Source organism: Drosophila erecta, unplaced genomic scaffold (genome assembly GCF_003286155.1).
Source record: "Drosophila erecta strain 14021-0224.00,06,07 unplaced genomic scaffold, DereRS2 tig00000126-arrow-pilon, whole genome shotgun sequence".
Classification (NCBI taxonomy): Eukaryota; Metazoa; Arthropoda; class Insecta; order Diptera; family Drosophilidae; genus Drosophila; species Drosophila erecta.
In genome coordinates, this window is record NW_020825209.1 from 10,493,808 (window position 1) to 10,514,092 (window position 20,285).

At 42.3% G+C, this 20,285-nt stretch overlaps 2 non-coding genes across 2 annotated transcripts; one reads left to right on the top strand and one right to left on the bottom strand.

Annotated features, from left to right (window-relative positions):
* Nucleotides 1–593: 593 nt before the first annotated feature.
* Nucleotides 594–675, top strand: Trnas-aga. The gene has a single exon. It is a non-coding gene; the product is annotated as a tRNA-Ser (tRNA).
* Nucleotides 676–11,082: 10,407 nt separating this feature from the next.
* Nucleotides 11,083–11,164, bottom strand: Trnas-aga. The gene has a single exon. It is a non-coding gene; the product is annotated as a tRNA-Ser (tRNA).
* Between the last annotated feature and the right edge of the window lie 9,121 nt (nucleotides 11,165–20,285).

Below are 20,285 nucleotides of genomic sequence, written 5' to 3' on the forward strand. Positions count from 1 at the left end.
CATCCATCGCTTCGGTGGGGGAAAAATGTGCATGAAAGCGACCAAAATAAATAAATTATGGATAAATCGAACATTGAATTCCCGGGTTAAGGACAGGAAAAACAGGAAAAACGTGCAAAATGAAGTGGAGTTTCCGTTTGGCCTTTCTGTTGATTTTTAATAAGTGAACAACATAAATCTGCAGCGAAAAAGTCTATTAACTATTTTAAACGTTGCCCATATAATAGCATATCATATTAGAAGGTTTTTATGGCTTAAAACATTTTATACATATGTACTCGTATGTATCGAAAACTGAATTCCAAATGGCTTGTGTACCACACGGCGAATGATCAATATTATTTAAATTTAATTAATTTATTAATATATAAATATTTAGTATTAATTTTACATTATTTTCAATTTAAATTATGCAATAGTAGCTCGAAGATTACTATATTTCCAGCTCATTGTATAATCTTATCTTAGGAAGCCACTTGAGAAACTCATCACAAATATGGCGTGTCATATCTAAACTGATTTACTTATTAATAGACTAACAAATAGTCTGGCTAAAATGTATCGACCAAATGGCGAGTGGGCTAAAACAGCAAGCAGTCGTGGCCGAGTGGTTAAGGCGTCTGACTAGAAATCAGATTCCCTCTGGGAGCGTAGGTTCGAATCCTACCGGCTGCGAATGGTAGTAATCTATTTTGCAAGCCAATCAATAGACATAGGAAAACTGTTTTATTTATACCATTCGAGGCTGTAGTTTGCGTTTGGTTTTAATTATTATGCGCCCCAATGTGGGGTATTTTTAGTGCGCATATTTTCGTATCTTTGGATCCGCGCTCTTCAGCTCTCAAAGGCTCCTTTCAATGCTGATTCGTTCCATACTTTTGCTGAGCTTTTTTTATTTTCCTATCTCTGCTGGCATTGTTCGGCCAACTAATTAAATGGAATTACACAGTCGTAATGCAGTTTTCGTGTAGTGACCAGCAGCTGGACAAGTGTACAGTGAAAACCACTCGATGGGGTGGGGATGCAGTGCCGGGGTCAGGGGTCATGCAAAAGAGCATTTCATACCTGCCAAGTGGCGATGAGAGGGGGCGGGGGCGGGGGTGGGGTTTGGGCTCCGATTGGTAGCAATGGAAAATCGGAGTGATTTTGGGGGAAAACTAAACCGAGTCTCCGAAGGCAGCAACTTAACGCTTCAATAAATTTTCGCAGCCATGTCGCTGCTGCCATCAATAAGGCCCTTGAGCACGCCCCCTCCCGCCGCCGCCGCCAACGCCTCTTTTCTGCCGGGCGGTTGAGTGGTTTTGGGTGGCATGGTGGGTGGCTGGGTGGCTGGTGGGTGGTGCGGCTCCTTGGGCACGGAAATGCGTTAAGTTTGCGCTGCAGCACGTGACGCTGCTAAGCCAAAGCTGCAGCACAGCGGCACGCAGGGAACCCTGAAAACGAAAGATTGCACTGGACGGAGAGTGCGGGGGAAAAGCGGAAAAATCGGTGGCGGCGGGCAGACGGCCTCCTCATCTACCCGCGAGCCAACGAACGATAAGAAGGACAAAAATTAATGGAATTTCTGCCTGTTTTTCTGTGTGTGTGCGCTACCCTAAAAGTCACGCAGGCCATAAAGGGTTAATGTGGCTAATAAGGAAACTGGGCTTCTCTAAAATGACAAAAATATATTACGTCTTGTGGAACTATATCCTATTTGATTTTTCTCTATTTAGACTCGGTATTGTCATGTATTTGTTGAGCTGCTCTTAAATATAAATATTTAGTTTATCCCGAAATCATTTTCAACAATACTAAATTGTATGTTCTTAGTGGTCATTTTTACATGCGGCTCCTAATTTCGACTTCGATTTGATTATTTTGGTGCAATCTTTCAAATTTTCATCGGGTTTTCGTCGGTTTCCTAGCACCGAAAGAATATCGAACGCAGTGAAAATCGAGGGCATGGGAAAGTCTCGCTGAGAAACACTTAATTCCGTTGCTTCCTTGGCCTTTCGCTGTAGGAGCTCCTTGGGCCTCAACCTGCCTGCCCCGCCCCCCTTCCCCAGCTCCCTCGGAATTTCCCAGGAGATGCAGCTGCGGGGGGGCAGTGGGGGCGGTGGGGGGTGCTGCTTTCCTTTTGGCTGCCTCCTTGGGCTGCTTTTCAGTTCAGTTTGTTTTTACGACGGGCTTGGCGCAAAAAACAACACACACAAAAAAAAATGCCAAGTGAAGTAAAAACGCAGTCAGGGTGTGGGCGGGGGGGGGAATAGGGGCGAAAGGGGGGTGGGACAAACATCGTTTTTGGCTCCTGACTCCATCAGCGTCAGGCTTCTCCAAACGCTTGTTGGATGTACGTGTCCTGGCAGCTGCTGGCTGCAGTTTTCCATCGCTTTTCACCTCCCGCCTTGCGACTTTTCTTGGTCCTTGCCAGTTTCGATTTTCCACACACCCCCCGCGCGACCCACCCACCGCACACCCTCTCCCTTGGCGATAAAAAAATTTTTTTTTGTTGTACTTTTCCTTTTTTGGCCATCGTTTACGTCGGCAATTTTGCAGTTGATTGCAATTTTTCGGGGGCTGCGCCATTTTATTTTTTTTGTTTTTGTTCTACCCTCCCCCAACTCACGCCACCCCCCCGAAGGCGTCTCTTTTCCTGGCACGCCCACCGCCTACGTGACATTGCGTATACGTCCAGTGCGCCTACAGCCTCCTTCGGCCAAAAGTTGTCGCAATCACACGGCAAAAATGCATACATAATTGCTTACATAACGAGTAATATTCTGAAAATTGGATAGCACATTCAGATTTATGTTAGCATTTTTTAAGGCCTGACTTAAAAACGATACAATAGCATAGTCTTACAATAAATTAAAAAATTTATGCATAAGCTCTAATACTTTTTAAATAAATAAGACACTACTTTCCACTTATGCAGCCAACTTTATTGCAACACAACCAAGCGACTTGTGACAAAAATCTGAAAATGTTTTGAGTGCATTTTTGGGTGGGCATGGGAAAGGGGGGGGGAGGGGAGGCCGATGGGTGGGCCGTTGGGCGGTGGGCAAACTAACATTATTTTCAATTAGGACGCCGCGGCAAACGTAGTTTATCATCAAGTTGACGCGACGCTGTCAGTGCTTATAAATAATCGACTTGGAGCGGCCATTTTGGCCAAGACCTGCCACCCACCGCCCCATTTGCCGCCCACACACACACACACACACAACATACATTTTGGATGCAATCTACAAAAAATAGACGAAGAAAATGAACGAGGCGAAAGACAAACTCAGACTAAGGCGCATAAAAATAACAGACCAGAAAAGAGTGAAGAACACAGGAAAAAAAATTGCGAATAAATGAGTAAAATAAAAAAACCAAAGCTGTGTGTGTGTGTGTGTGCCCCGCCCCATTCCGCACGCCCACTGCGTGTTGCTGGCGAACCAAAAGTTTTTCGCCATGTCACGTCATTCGCTGGGCTTGGCTTTGGCTTTTGGCCGCCTGCCACTCCCACGCCGCCCACTGCACTGAAAAAAATGCTAAAATCATTTTCGGTATTTCGTATAAGTAGTTGCGGTATAACTAAACTTATCTACTTATAAAAGTGCTGGCAAATGAAGCTATCAACTTGATAATAAGCTGAATAATACGGACTTGTAAGACGTACGAAACCAGAGTTTTTCTATAAATTTGATGAAGAATACCAGCTTATTAGACATACGATACCAGACTTTTTCTATAAATTTGATGAAAAATACTTTTAAATTACTGCCTTATCTAATTAACACCCAAATCGTATTTAATCCAGATTTTTTTGTATTTAAACTGCTTTCAGGAACGAATCCTCTTATTGTAGGTAACTTTTTTTCCAGTGCACACTCCGATCCTGGCACTGCTCCTTTTTTCGGCACTATTACGCCCGAAAAAGAGGAAGAAGCAGAGGGAGAGAGAGAGAGGGGGAGAGAGAGAGAGGGACATTTGTCACGTGATGGATTGCAATGGGAGTGACATTTTTATTTCACTGATGGACGACAGCGCACGAAATGAAGCGCAGGATGAGTGGGCGGTGGGCGGTGCAGCAGGTCGGGGGCGGGGTCGCTGGAAGGGGCGTGGCAGGGGTCGCTGCGAGATGGCCAAGTCCGGCTTAAAACGAGACGCATGCAACTGGAAGCTGAAAAGTGAGGAATTTTCAAACAGGAACGTAATACCATTTGCTTAAAATTCGAGAATTCCAAAAGGGAGATATTTATTAAATCGCGTAATCTAATTACATCAAACTGCAAGAAAGTTGTTATCAAGAGCAGTAAGATTTTATATTAAATAGTTAAAATATTTACCCATCTTACTAAATACATATTTTTACCTGGCAAAAATCACACAAAATGTGCTGAAAAAACACAACCCCCATTCGTTCAGGGAAAATCGGCTGATAAATGCCAAAGACGAGTTCATTTGAAGCAGAAAATAATACACAAATGAGGCAGTGGCATGGTTGAAATGAAAATGGGGCCTGAAGGTGGGGCAACTGTAACAGTTGCACTGCAATTGCCATTGTGTCGCATCCAAGATGCGGCGGGGAATGCAGCGGGGAAAGCGGGAAAAGCAATGAAAATCTGAGGCAGCTGCCAGCGGCTGTTTGCCAAAATGAGCAGCAGGATTCCACATTCCCCATTCCACATCACTCCTTCATTTATTCCACTCTTTTTGTCTTACTAATTTTCATTTCGCAATCGGGATGGGCAAATGGTTAGAAAATATTTAAATTGCGCCGAACAGAGGGACAAGATTAAATTGGACGGAGCCGAATCGAAACGAACTGAAATGGGTCTCTTTTGTGTTTGGGCTCAATTGAAGTCATTCAGCAGGACAAGCGACGGCGAAATGGCGTTCACATGTACGAAAATAAGTATACGACCGGAGGGCCAACTTCCCTTGCAAGCGGAAAACAAAGATTCCCCCTTCGAAATTCGTCGGCCTTTTTGGTAAGGGTCGAATTTTCATGTTGAAAGCTTTAAGGGAAACAAATCTTTAGCATAAAAACACAAAAAGCCATTCCATTTGAAAGAGAAATGCATTTTTATGCTTGAGATTCGCTAAAAAACTACAGATTAAACAAAGGTAAAGGTAATGAATACACAAGGACATGGCCGCCACTAAATCGGAATAAACGTATGTATCTGCATCCTTATCAGTATCTGTATCTGTATCCGTAGCTGTGACTGCATTATTTTCCGCTGCTCCGGCGAAAAGCGAAAGTGTTCCACAGAGTAAGCAGCTAAACCGCAGACAACTGGAATATATATTTTGTTATTCCCCCCGACTCGCACAAGTTACCCATATTTATATGGGATATATATTTAAAGATGTACATACGTACATACGTACATATGTATATGTGCGGTGTCTTTGGCTGCATCAGCTTTCTACCTACATTTTATTTGATTTCATTATGTTAAAAAGTTGTTCCAGAGTGAATCATGCGGCGAAAGGGGGGCGTGCCGGCGGGCGTGGTGGGCGGCGGTGGGCGGCGGTGGTTGGTGGGTGTGGCAATGGCAAGGTTGCTGGGAAAAGTCCTTGTTCTTCATTCTCCGGCGCTGGTTCTTGTTGTTGTTGCTTCGCAGGAATAGCAGACAGCGAGCAGACAAACCCAAGGACGTTGGCTTAGTGGGTGGGGGGCTGTGGAAAGTGGGTGGTGGGCGGCGGGTACCTAAGCGAACAAATGAGACATCCACACACACACACACACAAAGAGAGAGAGAGTCACAGGAAGCTCTGCAGTCGACAGCATTTTATTATCCTTATTTAAGTTTGAAACTTATTGCAAAGTGGGAAACTGGAAAACTCTATCTGACTGTCTCGCTCTCGCCCAACTGCCCCCATCTGCCCTCTCGCTCGCACGCCCGTTCGCTGGCACTAAAAATATGGAAAACTTTTCAGACAACGCCAGACAAGCCAACAACAACAACAATAAGAACAGCCACAGCGGCTGCTGCAGCAGGAAAAAGAGGAAAAGTTGGGCGGCGGAAGTGGGTGGGAGGTTTGTGGGGCGGCGAGAGAAAGGCTTAAGTGCAAGAGGAGAATGGCCAAGGACGTTGCTCAAGTTGCGCGCGAAAACAGCTGCGACGTCGCTGCGAAACATTGTGTGAAAAGCTGCAAAATTTGGCTAAAAATGGCTGAGAAAATACAGTAGAACTCCATAATAAAACAAAATGTATCAAAAGGCTAAAAACTGGCTGAAAAATGCAGTAAAGAAGTGAAAAGCTGCAAAATGTGGCTAAAAATGGCTGAGAAAATACAGTAAAACTCTTTAATAAAACAAAATGTATCAACAAATTTTGTTGATATTGTATGTAACCAGAAATATCTTACAAGTCCTTAAAATGGAATAAAAATACTTCGAAGTGTATTCCACATTTGGTACATTCTTTCTGTGCGCTCATGCAAGTTCGATAACTACTAATTCTTATAGCATTAATTATTTGGAAACATAACTAATTTGAAGCCCTTTTCACGCGGCAGTGCACCACTGTGCGATGCCTGGCATTCAAATAAAAAAGAGTTATATACATACTCAGACTCCAGACCGAGTGCATGCTTTATACTATGTAGCGCTGCAAATGCACATAGGTATCTATGTGTTTTGCCACTGAGATCTGGGAAGGAGGAATGCATTGTGGCCGCCGCATTTGGGGCAAATAGTTTTTGCTCCAGTTTGAACTTTAAGACAAAGTTTTCCCACCCACACACAGACACACAGACGCTGGATGAACGAAGGGGCGGGCGAGGGGGGGATTTTCCGCAACTTTAACCGAAGGTCGTTGTGCTGGTTAAAAGTTTTCGGAGCAAGTTCAGCGAGATGTCTTACCAGGCCGCGTTATATACATATGTACACATAGTATATATAAAGTTTTTATAAACATCTTTGGCACACTCAAGGTTACTTAAAGCGAGCCAACTTGTCAATCGAGCTGAGGACTCCGATAAACCAGATAAAACCATCGATATTGAGTTTCCTGCCCGACTCATAACTTTGGACAATTTAACAAGGCCCGCAAAGCCGCAAATGCCAAAAACAGGCCTCAATTTCCTTGTGGTCAGTGGTGCAGTGCAAAAGTACACTGCAACAATACGAGTGTATATATCACCCCCTAAATGACTCAAGGATCGGGCTACGTATATCTCATTTTTGGACCAATTTGACTGATATTCTACAGATACACATAATAGTATTTTAATCTATCCTGTTGTCTTATAAAGCTTAGTATTTGCATATTATAGTATATTATAGTATAGTATAGTATATATATAGTATATTATAGTATTTTCATTATGAATGCTTAAAATGTATATTTAATTTAGTTTAATCTTTCTTTATCCTTACATATTTTTCCTTTTTAAACGAGGCGTTTTCCTGGGCCTGCAGAATGTGACATTTTGCGGCAGGTTAGTGCGTCTGAGCAGTTCTGCAATTCTTGAATCGCCGTCACCTCCATTTGAGGAGTTGCAAGACCCATTCAAAGCGATGTCGCTGTAGCACGCCGCACAGCAATTGCCGCTGCAGCAACGGCAGAAGCAACGCAACAGCAGCAGCATCAGCAGCAGCAGCAACTGCAGCAGATAAATATTGCTGAAGGAGCAGCAGTAGTCAAAGCAGCAGCAGTGAAAGAAACGGTCGGGAAGCCTGCGAAATAACCTGGTCAAGAAGTACAGTGAGCACTCGACAGGGTATCCTCATGCTCAGCATTTGATCTTATTTACTGTAAATATATAACTTTGAACTAAATGCTACTACTATAAATCAATAAACAAATGTATCAGTTGCATATAAGTAACCCCAAAGTTAGAGCTGCAGATATGCGCTCTTTCGGTATATACTGTAGATAGTAGGTTGCGCACTGGATGCCACCGTTTCCCTTAGCGAGTGCTCACTGTAATTACAACAGCAGCAGCAGTTGAGTGAAATGCCTTGACATTGCGTGTGGAAATTGTTGTTGTTTATATGGCTGTTGTTGTTGCAGGTAATTGGTGTGCGGTGCCCCAAGAAGAAGAACAAGAAGAAGAAGGAGAAGGAGAGTGTAGGAAGACGCTCCAACAGATGATGTCGTGCGCAAGAGGGAGCGAGAGGGAGACAGGTGGGCGAGCGAGAGGGGAGGCGCAACAAACGCGTTAGCAATGCAATTTATGTGCGTTTAGACGCATATTTTGCCAATTAAATATTGCGATAAAGCATGCAGCCTATACGAAAAACACACGCACACAGCAGTGCACTGCAAACAATTCAATACTTTATCATACAAACATGTGTATTTAAAGCAAACATGTATCCTGTGCGCAAACACGTATTGAACAGTGTTCAGTTACCAACTGCCAAGTTTTTCTTTGGGTTGGTGTATGGTCTGCGTTTCTCCCAGTGCATTTAAGCTCATCTGCGCACTTGAGAGTTTAAAGCCAACTGATAAATGCCGCTGATAGCGTCGCTGACGTTGGCAATTTGGCTGAAATTTATTTGGAGCCCGCAGATCGCCTCGTTTGTTGTTTTCCCAGCTCGTTGTTTGTGTTGTCCCACTGCAGTTGTTGTGTGCAGTTGTTTTGGTTGCTGCAGCTTGTGGTTGCTGCAGTTGTTGTAGCTGATGTTGCAGTTGTTGCAGTTGTTGCCGTTGCGCAACGCACTTTGTGCGTTTGCAAATTGACATCTTTCAATTATAGCGCGCTGCGGAATTGAGCAGAGTGGATATTTTTTTGTTGTATTTCTTCCTTTTTTTATTTTTGCTTTTTGGCCAAGCACGCACAGCGATGTCCGCATTGCTGTTGCAGTTGCAGCAGTTGTTGCTGCTGCGTTGTCATCGTCTCCATTGTTCGAATTCTCAACTTTTTTATCTGCCTGTCAAATGGCGCAATTGGAAATCGTTGTGCGCATACACTAAGCGTAATAAGCAATTAATTGCAAATTTATTGCGCTTTTCTCTTTATTTATTGTATCCAAGAACTTCCAATACTTTCAACATAAAGTATCATCTTAATGTATGTAGTACTTTAAGTAACTGGTATTTTCCAGATTGTCTACATGAGGCATCATTAATACATTAAAATTATAAAATATTTCTATAAATTCCGCAAGCTATTCTATATTGGTAGAATAGAATGAAGAGTCTCAATCAATCTATTTGTTTTTACTATTGATTTTTTATTAGTCAACTTTTCAGAGTTTCGGACAAGCGATCGCCGGCAACATGTTGCTGCAACATTTTGGCATTCGCTCAAAAAGTGGAAAACCTAGGCCAAAAAAAGAAAATAAATCTTTTCATTGGCTATGACAAAAAATGTTGCGATATTCAATTCTTTGACACAACTTTGCAGCCAGACGTTTGCGGCTAAAGACGTTGAAATGTTGCACATTTTGATGTTTGATGTTTGATATGCGCATTTGGGCAACAACACGTCAGGCTAACCAAATACATAAAGCACACACACGGCTTTTCCTAACGGCCAATTGTGGTTTTCCACCGCTGGTTCAAAGGAAAACGTCAAGTTCATAAATGGCCACAACAATTTCACGGCATATGCAAACTAGCAGCGACTTTGACGACTCTCAAAGTGGAAATTCGACTAAAAAATAAAGATAGCCAATTACGTAATTAACTGACTGAATGAACTGAATATTCAATTATACGTCGCCTTTAAGGGGTATTTTATGTGTCGTAAAATAAATATATCAATTTTTTCAATCTAATAATTTTAATTTTCACAAGAGGCACCAAACTATTGTTTTTAAGAAAATTTAACGTTGTGCTTCGGTATACAAGATTTGGTATTTTACTATTAGTTAGTAAGCAGATTAAAAGGCTATGGAAATATTGTAGCAACCAAATATTTTTCTAGAAATATTTAAAGCTATATTTCCAGCTATATTTCGATTCACAATCCCAAGATTTTCTTCCACCTGTCTCTCAAAGTTCCTCTTGTCCATTCCGCCTTGTATCATTCGGTTATTAAGAATTTTTCATAATTAGAATGTAATCGCAGTCAGTTAAAAGACTCCGGCTCTCCGACTCCAAATCCAATTAAATGCATGAAAACGAGCAAAAACCGAAAGGGGAAAAATATGAAAATTAGCCGGGCCAACAATGACGATTTGCGTATAATCCGCGGCGGCGGCGAAAAAGAAAATATTATGCAAAACTTGGGCTTCGCCAAGAGCAACTTCTATTTATCATAATTGAGCTGGTGGCAATTAAAATGGTAGGGGTTACATGGACTTCCGAAGGGTCTGCGGATCCACAGATCCGGCGACCCATCCACTTGCACTTAATCCAAATCGAAAGCGTTCCATACGGCCATATTGAAACTAATTTTAATGGATTCGGTGCCGCGATGTTCTCTTCCTTTTTTTTTTGTTTTCTGCGAGCCAGAGTAAATAATTCAATTTAATTTCCATTCCCTCATGAAATTAAATTAAAAATGCATTTTGGGCGATCCGGGCGAGCAAATGAATTAAGCCATCATTCGGCCGTCGTTTTCAGTCGTCACGCAGAAGTTGCAACAACAGCAGAAGCGGCAGCAGAAATGGCCAAAAACGTGTTGAAAGCCATGTGTGGCACGTAAAGAAGAAGAGCTCACACACACACACACACACACACACACACTCATTGGCGTGTCAGTTTCACGTGCAGTGGCAAAAGGTAATTCATCTTGTTCTCATAGCCATATCCCATATACCATATCCCATATACCATATCCCATATAGCGTATACCATATTCCCTCCCCTTAACCCTGCCCCTGCCCATTTGGGGATGTTCAATTTGGCTCATTCAGCTTGCCCCTGGTTAATTAAATGGCCGGGCGAGGCATTTTAATGCCTCGGATATTCCCCACAATTATACGCAAAAGGGTACAAATAATGAACATCACTTTGCAAATGTTATGCTTAATATAAAAATCCTTTTTTATATTAGGCATTTCGATGTCTTGATTAAAATAACTCGGCAGTATATGGTATTTAAGTGCACTTCTTTTCGTGCGATAGCCAACACTGGAATGCACTTATGGCACATGTATTTCCTACTTTAATTATTTTTTTGCACAAAAATCTAGCTCGCAAACGCAGCCGGTAGGATTCGAACCTACGCTCCCAGAGGGAATCTGATTTCTAGTCAGACGCCTTAACCACTCGGCCACGACTGCTTTGGTATGAATGCTTAAGAGTGCCCTAAAATAATATAATGTTGATAGTATTTATTTATAAAACAAAAACACTTCCGATAGCTTATGCAAAGCCACAGCTGATAATATAAATTGGAATTTCGTTGCTGATAACTAATGAATATAACTTAAAAGCAGCCTTAAATAAATACCTATAACTGGGCTAATGCCTGATAAGAACTTGAATTAAGCACTTTAACCCAATTTGCCTAACTTAACGTCGCTAATCCAGAGGTAAACCTTGAGTAAACCCCCATCCATAAGTAAACCATGTAAATAACTTTACACAGCGCAAACCGATTAGAGGCCTAAACAATCGAACTCCATTGATCATCGCACCGTTTCCCAGATTTAATGATTAATCCCGATGGGAAACCTACAGCCCCACTCTGCGATTTCCATCTCCTCCATTTCGATGCCGATGCCGATGGCGATGGCGATGCCGATGGCGATCCCAATTGCGATACCCATTCAAGAGCGCAGCGTAATCAATTACATGACCACGCACATTGGCTTTGATCATTGCTGGTGGGGGAGGGGAGCATGGGAGCGGGGCATGCCCCTTAACACTTTAAAACCACCGACATTGCTGGTGACAATGCGTTCTCCGCGCCCCAACTGCGCCCCTCCGCTTAACCCTTGTGGGCCATGATCAATGCAATCTCGATATCGAAACAGTTTTTAATGTGCACCTTTTGTTCTGTGGCAATTGCAGCTCGAACTGCCGAAAGGGGCACTATACTACACCATACTATACCATATGCTATGCTATGCTATGCTATACTACAACCGATCTGTACGATCCGACCGATGCGACCGACTACTGGCTGCCGAAATGTCAAATGCCAGGCCATATTTCTTAAACGCCAAATACTTTTTGACATAATAGTCCAATTACCTTATCGCGCGATCTGAGATGCGGTCGCCGTTGCAGTTGCTCGTTGTTCATGTTGTTGTTGCTGCTGCTGCTGCTGTTGCACCAATGCTGCTGCTGTTGCTGCAGTTGTTGCTGCGACACCGCCACCATTGATGCTGCCTGGCTGAAGTCCAAAGTTGAGGCAGGAACTGAAGCAGCGGCCACTGCGCGATTATTTATGGCGATCAGCGTTCGTGGGCCCAGTAGCAGAAATTCCATTTAAATTGCGTACCAACAAAAACAGCACCACCACCACCAGCACCAACAACAACAACACCAACAGCAACAACAACAGCAACAGCAACAACAACAGCAATTGTTTTTATGGTAGCAGCGTTGGCGGCGGTTTCCTCTGAAGCGGCAGCAAACACAGCCAACAAACCAAAAAAAAAAAAAAAAAACAGAAAAATAAAAAGAAAAAACACAAACTCAGTAAACAAAAAAAAAACGATCCCAAGGCACTGAGTTTACATCTTAAGGAAGTTCCGATCTTTTGGGGGCTTTCAAGCCAAATTCCATATTGATAATTTAAGTGTGAAAAGTAATGGCAACCCTGCTATAAAAATACATTAATAAAACATAATAAAACATATTTATGCACCTTAATAGTTTTATTATGGGTTGCCAATTTAAAAACCGTTCAGTTTCGTTGGTTTTCAATATAAAAGTAGCTGGTAGTGATTTTGAAAAATTGAAATCAATGCTCAATACTTATTGGCTGTTTTGTGTCATATCCTATTTAAATAATATGTAGAAAAAATGAAATAAAATGTAACCCAATAATTAATTCCTGAGCTCCTGTTCTTTTTGGCCCCAATTTAGCCACTTTTAAAGACCGCAACATTGCTGGAAAATGGGCGGAAGGAACACCTTGAGCAGATCCCATGCTCAACATCTGTTCCAGGCAGGACAATCGATTTGGCGCAAAGTGTTGGACACACACACACACACACACACACATAGCAGGGGATAGATACTTAGATACTCGGCCACTCAGATGCTGGGATACTGAGATACTTGAGCGCCTGCATTCGGTCAGTTGTAAATGAGTCTCGAGGGTCGATGTCTGGGCCAAGTTCTCTGCCCGCGCCCGTAATATGTCTTGTTGCTTGTTTGACAGTTGTTGCTGCTGCTGCCGCTGGTGTTGCAGTTGCAAGTTGCTGCTGCGGCTGCTGCTGCTGCTGCTGCTGCGAGCTCCTCTTGCTGGCAGGAACAATCGTAGTTATATTTTTAAACGCAACTACGCGCTGCTCAGCGCGATATTGATCTTATTTCAATATGCCAGCCCATCGCCCCGCGCATCGCTTTTAATTTGCTGCTGAACATTGCGCGATGCAAGTTGCAAGTTGCAAGTCGCCAGTTGCCAGTTGCCAGTTGCAATTTCCTTGTGGCAGTTGACGTGCCCACTAGTTTGGGGTATCGCACCTTGGAACACAGTACCTCGTGTACCCGAGCGGCGGCATCTGGTCCATTGATCTTTGGCTTCTGGCTTTTATTTTTAGTTATTTTCGATTGTCAACCCGATCGGTGGGGGGATCACTTTGATTTAGTAAAGTGTAATTACAGTTGAGCTGCCAAGGCGCAGGAAACCCCATTTCCATGGGTGGAGTGGCCACTTGGCGGCCTCGAAAGGGTTTCTCCGCCCAGAAATGCATTTACATTGCAGTTGCATTGGTCTGCGTTAAGCGAACTTTTGATTAATTGCTCTATACAAATTTTATGGGACTTTACCTGCAGTTATGCAGATGTGTGGACTTCTGTTGTTATTACTTATAAATACCTATAAATACTATATGTTAGATAGCACTATACTATAGCACTATACTATATGGTATACTATGGACATACTCGTAGTTCTTAACTTTTTTTTTTGTATTTTAAGGTTATACATTTAATTGTGTTGTTCATTATATAAGTCTAATTACATACTGAATGCATTTTCATTAGAGTTTTGCTAGGAAACGTTATCCTGAAAATATTATAGAGAGTTCCTAAACAGTATTTTATATCCCTGTGCACACCTTACAATGCGATTTGTGGAACCGGGAAACTCTGTACGTTTCGAAAAAATCCAAGCAGTGGCATTTGGAATCCCAAAGGCTTTACCTTTGACTCCGACAAACTAGTTACACCAATAACCATAACAATAACAAATTAGCATCGCATGCTCCTCGGCGATTAATTTGGCCATATACACCGGCTTTTGGGCTCGACGTTTTTTACGAGCATTGTTTGTAGCTCATTAAGAAAATTTTGCGCGCTTCAACGACGACAAACGCCATGCCGACAAAGGAAAAAATAAGCAAAAAAAAAAAAAAAAAGGAAAAGCTAGAAAAAATACAAAAGGGGTAGGCATAATTTGAGTCCAAAATCGCACAGTTTATGCAAATCGCGAAAATTACGAATCGGAAAAAGGCATTTTGGCATGCGAGTGCAATTTTCAATTGGCAACAAGTGGCGGCTTCTTTTTTTTTGTTTTATATATACCCAACCATGACGTCATCGGTCTGCAATTGGAGCAGCAGTTTTCAATTTTCGCCAATTTTTGTTTTGCCACTTCTTGTTTCGTTTTTCCCACTCAGCTGACACGTTGCACATTTCGCTGGAAAATTGGTCTTCGACTCCAGCTCTCGACTCGGATTCTGTTCGGCTTTTGTGAGTTCTCAGCAATCTTTTGTGTAATTGGAAGCGGAATCTTGGCCGTGCACAAAACGCTTTGAACTCGCCCATTTGGCAGTTGGCGTGGGAAATGCGAACGCCTCGAATGGGGCACAGTGGCCAAAAGCGGCAAAAGAGTAAGTTAAATAATGCGAAATTAAGAAATAATGTTCAAACAAGTTGTGCTAATGGTATTACTACAGTGGAAATTATTTGGAACCTTTTTGGTTATAAGGTTATAAAAAGTAAATAAAAATACTTGCGCAACTTAGTAGTTTTGACAATCACAATCACAGCAATTTGGACCCACTGTTCTTAATGTGCTAAGCATGTTGAATGAAATGAAATAAGTTTTGGCCGAATCGCCGCTTTGGGCTCTCTCCGCGACCACTTCTCGAACCCATTCCCCCCATTTTCCCGACTGCTAAACACCCGCAATGCAACTGGCCTTCTGCTTCTGGACCGAAAAAAACTAACCCAAGTTGAGCCGAGCATGTGGCAGCTGCGCATTTGCATCAATTGCCCTGCTCCCCTTTTGGTCAGCGCCCCTTTCCACTGGCCTAATCTCCCCCAGGATTAAGGCCAGCAGCCGGCCCAGCTGCGTTTTATTTTTGTATGTTCTGGCATACCCTGCCACAGGGTATTTGGACATCTCATTGGCTGGAACCTGCAAATCTGATTCGGAGTATTTGAAGCATATATTTTTTTTATGTTCTTTTACAATCTCTTCAGTTTCTCAATCCACTTTTTTGTTACCAAGTTGTAGCAAATAATATATATATATTAAATACAGATCCACATTGATAGACCATATATTTTATATTAATTTAAAAAAATACTATTTTTCTGGTATTTCAAAGTCCGTGAAAAGTATAAGGAAATAATATACTATACAACACTATAATACTATATTTCGTATATACTATATATAATATAGTATATATTTTAAATACAGCACTCCTCTATTAAGAGTGCATATTATTATTTAAATAATAAATATAGTATAAATATGCTATATTTCCTAATCATAATTTGCGTTACCGAACTAAAATACGCAATGTGTAGTGTAGTTTGTAGTGTGATTTCCGTGCCACTCAGATGGTGCCCCATGGAACGTGAGCCTGTGCCACACACTCCATAATTTGCCTGCTGCTTGGCGTTTGTTGTTGTTATCGCATTTGATGTTGCAGTTGGTGTGGCACTCAGTGCTGTTGTTGTTGTTGCTGTTGGTGGTGTCTCGGCGTCTGGTTGTTGTGACTTGAGTTCGCATTTCATTCGCGCTTATCTCGCACTCGGCTCGTTTTCATGTCTTTATTTATAATTTTATTGATAAAATTGACATTAATCGCGCGTTTAAGATGATTTTTATCGCCTCGCGTGCAAATTGCTTACAATTTTTTACAGCAACCAAGTAACTGCACACATATCCTGCAACTCCTTCTTCGGCTTTAACTGTTTTATGGCCATCGGTGTTGAGGTGCGAGCTATTATTCGATATGACAAGCGGTCAGTAAAGGGTGAAGTCAAATGATAATGAGCTGCAATGCGGTTTAAAAAGGGCTCTAAAAGGGGACTCAAAACAGGGAAACCTAAAAATAAAAATAAAATTTATTATTTTATGTTCCAGCAATCCAAAGCACAACTTACTTACTCTTGTGTTACCTTAATTTTTGAAGAAAATGAACTTAAAGCAGCACTTTTGTGGTTAGTTGTAGCTGCATATAGCAGTTAAACAGAAAGACTGCTGGTCAGTATTTATGCCCAGAAGAAAGAGAAAAAAAAAGGAATTTCGATTGGAAAATATTCTTCCTGTTATTTCTTGTTACCATTTCCGCCTTCACGCAGCGAATATGAAAATAACTCAGCCATAAATATGAGCCCAGCTAAAAAAGAAACACACACACAAAAAAACAGAATGGGGCAGAATTTATGATTTTATTTGGTTTCCTCTCGGCAAATTTCAATAAAAGAAATAGCTCAGTGGAAAATCAATGCGAGATATAAATTCCCCACAGCCGCTATCCGTTTTTCGCTGCATGATATATGAATTGCGTTTGTTGCCTCGTTCGCTTCACTTTGGGGCACAGCATTTTCCCACATTAATTTTCCTAATTTCGAAAAGCCAACCCACACATAGAGGGATGCTGCGGGGTGCGGCGGGGTTCTGGAAAATTCGAAAGCCAGGGGAAAAACGGGAAGAGCTGTGATGCTGACTGCATCCCCGCAGGACAGCGCAAAACTATTTATCAATGCTGAAACATTTCAAATACATTCTGCGTTTTTAGAGCAGTGGCCAGGGGCGTGGCAGCGGGGGCAAGATTATGATGTAGATCCCATTGCACTCCCTATGCAGTCAAACCCCCACCACCCTCCCCCAAGTCCCCCCTGAGTTCCCCGGTCAAATGAAGCGGCAAAAAAGTAGCTGGAAAATGAAATATGCCAGTGACGTCTCCGGCTCCCCCTGCCGTCAGCGCGCCGTCCCTGGCCAAAATTACCCCCCATCTTAACCCACTAAAGCCGGCTGCTAAGACAACTGGCGGCGCATCAAATGATGCTCCAGCGACATCTTACGCAATGGCCGAATAACCGATAGTTTCGCAGGATAATTCCGATAGGGATGGCATCGTTACCATAGAAAAAGGTTTTCGTACCAACAGATTTAAAGATTTACCAGTATTAAATACAGCTTATTAAATTTAAATTATCTATTATTTTACCTATTTTTTATTCAGATATCCGCGTGCCTTTGTTTTTTATTAGTTTTCCAGATTGTTAAGAAAAAATTAATATTCAGATATAAAAAATTGCACGGAATTAATTTACTGAATTTAGCTAAATAAGAAAGATTGTTGTAAGAAATCATATTCTAACACACAATGCTGGAGTTAGTAGTTAAATAGGAATAACATTATCTTCCGATACATATCGAACATTGTGTGTCACGCCTGCACTTTTCGCATTTTCCGCTTTCCCCGCTTTCCATCTGTGCAAGGGGTGTTTTTGTCCAAGTTCTGCCCACACAACACATAGAAAATTGCATTTCGCCTGCTGCAAAATATTTCACTTTAGAGGACAAACAGGTCACAGGCTGACTTTTGCACACACGCACATGCCAACCCTGGCTGTCGAAATGCGAGGCGGCAGGGTTGCCATCTTCCACCATTTCGTATGCAGCTGGCGTTCGGGAAAAGCGGAGGGAAAACTTTTTGGCGCGTCTCGGCCAACAAACGCATGCATTTATCCAACCCCCACCCACCCCCCACCAGCAATGAAAATAGGGCGCGGGGGGAGGGAGAACACTCCCCGAAGCACGTAAATAAATCTTAAAATTGTAAAACCCGCAAAGGCGAATAGGGATCCCAAAGGGGGCGTGGCAGTGCGAGGGGAAAAGGGGGCTGTAGACTCCCTTTTGGATCTGTCGCCATTTTGCGATGTGTTTTGCCGCCATTGCCGCAGCAAATTACGCAAGGCGCCTCCCCCACTGCCAACCCCACACCCCTGCCCGCCGCTTTTCCAACCGGTTCAACTAACGTTTGTCCTTGGCATGTCCTTTGGCGCGCTTTTGTGCATTTAAACCGACAACATCGTTCTCAGGCGGGGCTTTTCCAGGGGGTGTGGGTGGGTGGAAAAGCTGAGACGACGGCAAAATGCAGTCATTACTGAAAATTGGTTTTGGGGCTAACGCACTTGCACATTTCATGGCTATGATGAGCATCAAACCCCTCAGAAAGCGCGGCGGGGAAAAGCGGAGACGCGGGCGTCGGAAAAGCTGGAAAAATGCGTCGTTTCAAAAGTTTACTTCTCGCATATTTTTCTTCAAATTGCATGCGATTTTTACTTGTTTGCCCGCCGTCATTTTATTTTATTTATTTTTTTTTTTGTGCCTGGGGCGCCTTGTGCCAAGATTTTTTTTAGAGGGGATATCAAACGTGTGGATGGGGCGCATATCTACAGTGAATATATATTATAATATTATACGCAATTATAGGCAACTGTAGGCAAACGCTGCATTTCATTGAATTGTTTACAAATTATTTAGAAACTGGCAGAGTAATGCTCACATTTAGTATTTAGAACTAGAACTAGAAAATATTTTTAAGTAGATGAGTTTTCTGTACTTGTAACGAAGGGGATTTTCTTTATAAAAATACCAGCACGTTTATATGTACAAACAAACAGCTTGTAGACCTAAGCAATTTAATTAATATTTACTTTGAAAGCAGCTTTAATACTAATTTGTGGGACCTGCTTTATTTAAATACACTGAATATTTTCCGCTGCAAAAAGTGCACTGAAGCAGTGGCTACTGTACCGTTTCTGGGTATGCATTACCTTGGTGCTTGTTGCAGTTTCGAGCTCCATTTTCCACAACCAACGACACACGCATCGCATATTTTCAGCGATTTGTTAGCCCAGCCCCCGGACCAACCACCGCCCACCACCCACCACCCACTGCCCACCTTGTCAGGGTAATCGCATGTGGTTTGTCACCCCCCGCCACCCACTTGCCACCCCTCGCGTGGCTCGTGAAGGTAATTTGCTAAGACCAAAAAAGAAGGAAAACCGAAAAAATAAAGGCAAACGCCAGCCAAAATAGAAAAGGGGAAAAGATGCTGGTGGAAATGCATGGTAACCGGTGGCGGAGGGGGGCAGGCGGGCTAGGGGGAGACTAATGTGGGGATTACAAGGATTTACTTGTGCAATTGCATTTTCGCGGTGGGCACCCTGTGCGCCACAAATGCCCAGCCATAAATACAAATTAATTGTTATTAATGGTGGTTAAGGAAGTGCAGGACAGTAAAACGGGTGCAGGGTCTTGAAGGAATATTGTAAAAAACGAAATTGGGAAACAAGAAGCTGGTACTAATTTTTAAAAATATTTCTCATGATTATTTTTATCAATGATTACTTTCTATTATTAGTCTAGCGTTCTTTGCATTTGCGTTGAGTGCAGATTTAAATTACTTAAGTCCATATTTGTGTATGGTATTTTTTTGTACACCTTATAAACTCTCTGGGCCATAGAAGCTATCCGCGTCCAATGATATCGACAGCTATGGCCAAATAGCAATTCCTATCCCATAATTAAATCAGTTTCAGCTTGGCCGCATCAAGTCATTATGAGCCACTGCACTTAGTGAGACAGCCACGCAGAGGATTTTCCTTTGCTTTCCTAATTTTTCCTGATCGTTTTCAGGTCTTCTGCCTCTTGGTTCCTGGTAGCTGGTTAAATTTCACACTTAAGGGGCCAAAGGGTACGGCGAAAAGGAACGAACCGCTGACCATGCCAGCTATTAAAATGCGATTTGATGGGGAGTTGGCCACTTCAACTCCCAGTCATTTATACTCTGCCAAAAGGTCGTGCAGCTTACATTAAGTTTTTGGTCAGTGATACATATATAGATACATGGTTGAGGTTTTCTCTTCACAGTTTCTTAACATACGAAAACAACCAGCAATATGAAATTATTGAAGTATTTCCATTTCCTTTGTAAAAACTTAAATTTTTCCAAAAAAATGCATAATAAC